The sequence below is a fragment of the Thermothelomyces thermophilus genome, chromosome 1 (assembly GCF_000226095.1).
Source record: "Thermothelomyces thermophilus ATCC 42464 chromosome 1, complete sequence".
Classification (NCBI taxonomy): Eukaryota; Fungi; Ascomycota; class Sordariomycetes; order Sordariales; family Chaetomiaceae; genus Thermothelomyces; species Thermothelomyces thermophilus.
This window is the reverse complement of record NC_016472.1, coordinates 6,258,268-6,264,614: the sequence shown is the minus strand read 5'-3', so window position 1 is coordinate 6,264,614 and position 6,347 is coordinate 6,258,268.

Genomic DNA, 6,347 nt, shown 5'->3' with positions numbered 1-6,347 from the left:
TACTTCTATATTATATCTATATCTATAGCTCCAGGATATGTCCTATGCAATGTGCTAATGTATATTCGTTTTTTCTTATTATTAGCCTTGACCGTAGTTCTGTTTATCTAACCTTGTTTCTACTACTCTTATATATAGAGTCGATTATTAATTCTAATAGCCTATATAATATATTTATCTAAGGTCTTAGGCTAGTCGTACTTATATAGTTTATCTTTAACCTTTTCTTTTAAGCTATTATAGAATAGTTATATTAATACCTTATCGTTAAGCTAAGACTTAAATATATCCTATCTAAACTATATAGTATAAGAGGCTACTAACTTAGTCCATCGGAGATTAGTAAGTCTTTCTTACGTATAAATCTTCTTATCTTTATCGCTAAAAACCTTCTAAAGCTCTTCTTTAAAACGGTTATAAGATCAAAAGATTACTTATATAAATATATCTTGGTTATCTTCGTCTTCCTTAATAAGATAATCATTCTATATAGGCTCGAACTATCTAAGTACCTTACCTTCTAGTCTTATAGCTATATAAAGGACTTTAGCTTTATTATCTAGAAACTTATCGTCATTAAGCCAAAAGTAGGATCGGAGGTTTATTAGGAATCTTACAAGATCCTCCTTAGTTCCTCTATATTTACCAGGTAGTTCGATCTTAATACGGCTCGCTTTGGCGCCTTCGAGTGCCTTGATTTTGGCGTAGGCCTTATTAACTAGCTTCTATAAGTGCTTTTCACCGTTCTCGAGTTCCTTAATCCGAGCTTAAGTAATCTTATCTCTCTAGTCTAACTCCTAGATCTGCTGCTAGAATTAACTAAGCTAGGTAAGCAGCTATTCGGCCGTGACGTTAGTAGCTATATCGATGTCAAGGTCGAAATTACCTCTGTTCTGAGCTATAATAGAATAAAGGGAGTAATAGCAACGTATAACGAACCTAACTCAGACTTCCTCTAAAAGGGTTTAGATGGAGGTAAATTAAGCAAGGCAAGTGTATAGGTCGTCTAAGGGATTTGGTAAAGTCAAAGGGTTTATAATAATACTAGAGTTATCTCTTATAATAGTTAGCAATACTTGGTATAAGTGCTATAATTGTAGGTTACTATTACTAGTAAACTCCTAGAGTTTACTATAACGAGTGACTAGCTAGCTATATATATATGTCACGGAAATATGCATGCAGATGCCGCCTGAGCCACTGGCACGAACGGGCCAATCAAGCCGAAGGAATGATGGACCAATCAGGACGGGATCACGCTTGGCAAGAAATGATCCCAACAGAGGATCACTGGCTCACGATATGAGCCAGGTGAGCCAGTATGAATGATCACCACGACTGCTAGTGATCCTAGGAGTATATATACATGTAAATAGTCACTCGTTATGGTGGACTCTGGGAGTTCACCAGTGGTAACAATCACAATCACAGTACTCATACCAAGCATTGCTGATTACTGTGAGAGACAACTCTAAGTGTTGTTGTGAACCCTTTGGCTTCACCGAATCCCTCAGACGACCTGCCTGCTTGTCCCGCTTAACCCACCTCCGTCTGGACCCTTTCAGAAGCAGTCTGAGTTGGGTTCGTCACAATATATAATTATCTGTCCCTCTTTAATAGTTATTACTAGTACCATTTCTTCTTTTATTCTGTAATTCTGTATTGTTGACGGTGACATGTTATTATTACTAGTGAAGACCTTAGTCTTGGCAGTGATAGTCTTCTAATTGGTCTGTTAAGTGATTGGCTGTCGGAATGTCCTGTGTCCTAGCTGCAGCCTGCCGGGCTGTCCATGTGCTTATCCGTGACAGTTCCTTAGTAAGGCGCCTAAGGGACTTAGGCTACCTTAGCTACTTTAATAGGCGCTTAAGTATCCCTGTAAACCAAGGATAGCTATTTACTAGCGTATAGTAAAACAGGTAAAGGAGTAACTCATAGCTATAGAAGGATAAGGAAAGTCTTTAGGGTTATAGTAGTAGCAACTAGTCAAGTAGGTACCTTTGGTAATATGACGGCCGCCTAGTTAGACCAAGACAAAGCTGAGTAAGCCGGCATAGATACAGGAGATACGCTCGACCCGAGCCGCTAAGAAAGGACAGGCTCGTTAGCGTCGTCCTGACGATGATCCTGCCAAATAGACTCGACCCCTACTATTCGAACGCTTAGGGCCTAAAGATCTTAAGCTAGTTCCTAAGTACCCGCTATAGTTTATAGGCTAGGATATGCTAGATACCAAAGTAAAAGCCTAGTAAAGGCATTAGGCGTCTAAGAAATAGCCCTTACTTAAAGAAAATAGTAAAGCCAAGTAGGCTAGGCATCGTAAGGAACGTAAGTAAGGTTTTAGGTCCAAATTCGCTAGCAAGAGCCTTAGGGCGAATTCAAAGGGGAAGTATAGATTAGGGCTAGAAGTTCTTAATATAACTAGAGGGATATAGGGTATAGTTTTGTTTTTCTAGTTCCGTAGAGCTTTACTATATACGATAGGCATAAATAGGGGTTGCCTATCTAAGGGCACCAGATAGATAGACAAGGACAACAGATAGCTTTTTAACACTTGTCTACTCTAATAGATTAGAGTGACAGGATGTAGTTCTTCTTTCTTTTATAAGTTATAGTACCTTTTTCCACGTAAGTAGACTCTTCTACGTCTATCTAGAGGGACATCGTTATCGCCACCTTCGCTCCTATCGTCGTTACCGTCTAGATGGTCGGACTTGCCTGCTATGACCGCGAATACTCAGACGCCCTGGACTTTTTGAGCCAAAGCTCCTCCCTATCTAACCAGATAGAGGTTTGGTTCTAGAGGTGCTAAGTAGTGCCCTAGAGGGTTGGCACCAGCTTACTAGTTAATCGTTAGATAGACTTTAAGAGTTTACTAATGATAGTAACCTATAATTATAGTACTTATACTAAGCATTGCTAATTACTATAAGAGATAACTCTAGTGTTATTATAAACCCTTTAGCTTTACCAAATCCCTTAGACGACCTGCCTACTTATCCCGCTTAATCTACCTTCGTCTGAACCCTTTTAGAAGAAGTCTAAGTTGGGTTCGTCATAGGTCTCTAGGCTTATAAGCCCTCTTCTTACCTTTGCCTTTCCTTATAGGAGGTTACTAAATAGCTTCTCCTTTACTTCTACCTTCTAGAGAATATATTAGCTAATCTAGACTTCGCTTAACGCTCTACTCCTTTAGCCTAGCCAGGTATAATATATCGGTAGTACCGTCCCTAGCTTCTAGCTCTTCTATTATACTACACATACTTGACTCTTCTATAGAAGGCATTCCTCTACTAGATTTGGCAGCTTCCCTACTCTCCCTAGCATCTGGTTAGCTAGCTAGCGACTAGGAAGGCCCTAATTTAAACCCTCCTACTTCCTAGTAGACATCCCCTTTACTAGCTAGCGTAAGGTAAGTTACCAAAGGCTTAGGCGTATATTTAGGGGTCAAGAGTCCTCTGAAGCTCTCTATCTATTTGGTAAGTTCGTCTGTTACTTACGTCTCTGCTATAAAAGTCTCTAGAGCTAATTGCTCGCTCATAGGCTACGTGTCAGAGAGCTCCCTTACCCTTAAGTCTTGACCCTATTAGAGAGGTTGGTCTACTACCAGACTCTCTTACAATAGAGGTAGCCAAGCTATTATAATAGAGTCTTCTACTGGTTATTAGGTCTATTATGACGTTTCCTAGAGAAAGTTAGTATCCTAGGAATCTTTGCTAAGATCGAATTAATTGACTTCCTAGCTCCCTACTACTAGCGATAACTCTATTAGCTACTCTTTGCCTAGATAGTAGAAAGTCTTCTTATTAAAGCAAACGTTACAAGTTATAATGACCTTATCAAGCTTAGGTATCTAAATATAATGGATATTGGATACGTAATATTCCATAAGATACTCTATTAGCCCATATAATGATACCTTAAAGTTCTTTATATACTACTTAGCTTCCCTATCCTTATAGAGGATATACGCCTAGTATCCATATATAAAGATGCTACTCTAGTCTAGGTATAAGTTGCTAGTTAACGTAATTGTCAAGCCAGGTTCATACTAGCGAAAATACTATTTAAACTAGCTATAGAGTACCTTATTAGGAGTTCTAAACGAGTAAGTATAGCTTAGGCTTATTGTATATAAATACGCTACTACTTATATACTTTCTAACTAGAGCTTTATAGGCAGATTCGCGCTATTAAGTATCTTAATTAAGCGTAAGATTAGCTCTTGCCCTGCTTACTTTGCCAGACCGTTAGGCTTATGGGTATATAAAGGTAAGAGTTTAAGATTAATACCGCTTTCTATAGCCTAAGTCTAGTAGCATGTCAGTACGCGCCTTGCTAAACTAATCGTCGTAGTATCGTTATCCTGCTTAATCTTATAGATAGTAAGCCTATATTAGCGTCTTACCTAGCTCTTGAAATTCTAGATGACTCTTATGATCTGGTCTAGTAACTTCGTCGTTAAGAGAAAAGGGAAGAGCTTCCTACTATACTTATTAATAATTATAAGTAGCCATCGCAATCTATTAATCGCTTTAGGATAGTCGAATAGATCCTAGGCTACTTATTAGAATAGGCGTATAGACTTCTACTTAGGCGGTGTTTTCCTAGAGATGACCTTACTTACGTAAGTACAAGCGTAACTCTTATACTTAATATATACTATCCCCTTAATACGGACGTTTCTAGCGTTATTAATAAGCGCTTTTAACGTTTCTAGTCCGAGGTAGCTAGCTCTTAAGTGCTAAAGATCCTTAGTGTCCTCTCTTACAGTAGGTAATACTTATATCTAGGACCTTCTACTATATATAGTAAACACGTTCTATAAGGATATATAAATATTTATAATACCTACTTTACTAGTTAAGATATAGTTTAGGAAGCTCGAGTAGTAGAAAAGTGGCTTATATTTAAAGAAGGTAAGATTATACTTACGTTCTAACTTATAAAGTATAATATTGTTTTCTAGTATTTTAAAATATAAAGAGTAATCTAAGCTATAATACTAAGCACTTACCTTAAGTAATGGAGCTTCTAAGATAATATTAATATAGAATCCTTTAATAATAGTAATATCTTTAAGTATTAAGCTCTTAATATATAGTCTATATAGTCTATCTAGAATATTCTCGATTACCTAAGTACCCTTCCTACTAATAGGAAAGGTTATCGTACCTACTTTAATAAACTTAAGATCTTCTACCTTAACGAACGTCCCTAGTAAGAGAAACTTCTTATTATTAACTAAGTAGGTCACGCTATATAAATCTAGTAAAGTACTTTCCAAAAGAAGATAATACTATAGAGCGACTATACTAAACGCCCTATAATAAGTCAAGAGCTTACTAAGTAGTTAAGGGCTAATAATTAACGTATTAAGGGAATTAAGATATCTTACCCCTGACTACCTAGAATAAGATAGCTCCCTCTACTTAGTAATAAGTTAATTTTTTAGTCTAGCCTACTTCGGCTTATCAAGCTCTTAGCGAATCCTCTTATACTCTTTATTAGAAAGGTACAAGTGTGACGAACCTAACTTAGACTTCTTCTAAAAGGGTTTAGACGAAGGTAGATTAAGTAGGACAAGTAGGCAGGTCGTCTAAGGGATTTGGTAAAGCCAAAGGGTTTATAATAACACCAGAGTTATCTCTTATAGTAATTAGCAATGCTTAGTATAAGTACTATAATTATAGGTTACTATTACTAGTAAACTCCTAGAGTCTACCTAACAAGTAACTGGCTAGCTAGCTATATATATACAATTGTCTGTCTCTCTTTAATAGTTATTACTAGTATCATTTCTCCTTTTACCCTGTGATTCCGCGTTGTCGACGGTAACATGTTATTATCACTAGTAAAGACCTTAGTCTTGGCGGTAATAATCTTCTGATTAGTCTGTTAAGTGATTGGCTGTTAGAATGTCCTGCGTCCTGGCTACAGCCTGCTAGGCCGTCTATATACTTATCTGTAACACGATGCCCCTCCTTTAAGGCTTTCGACCTGAAAGCCTTCTTAGGCTATTTTAAATAGTGCTAATACCCTTCGCTTATAAGTACTACATTCTTCCTGTTTCTATGTTATAGTTACTATATTAATAAAATATCTATAGAGAAATAAAAGTTATATTCTATACGTTACTATGCTTCTCTTGTTTAGAATATTACTAAGAATGGTTTTATCGTTATGCCTTGCTCTTGGTACACATCGTAAGGCCTTATCTATAAAATGATTATACATATAAAGCGTTATAAGGCCTATATTTATCAAGGTTGTTCTTATAATAGCTCTAGCATCCCGCTTTCTTTCTATAAGCTCGTTTCCCTTTTTTTTTTAGTACTATAATTCCT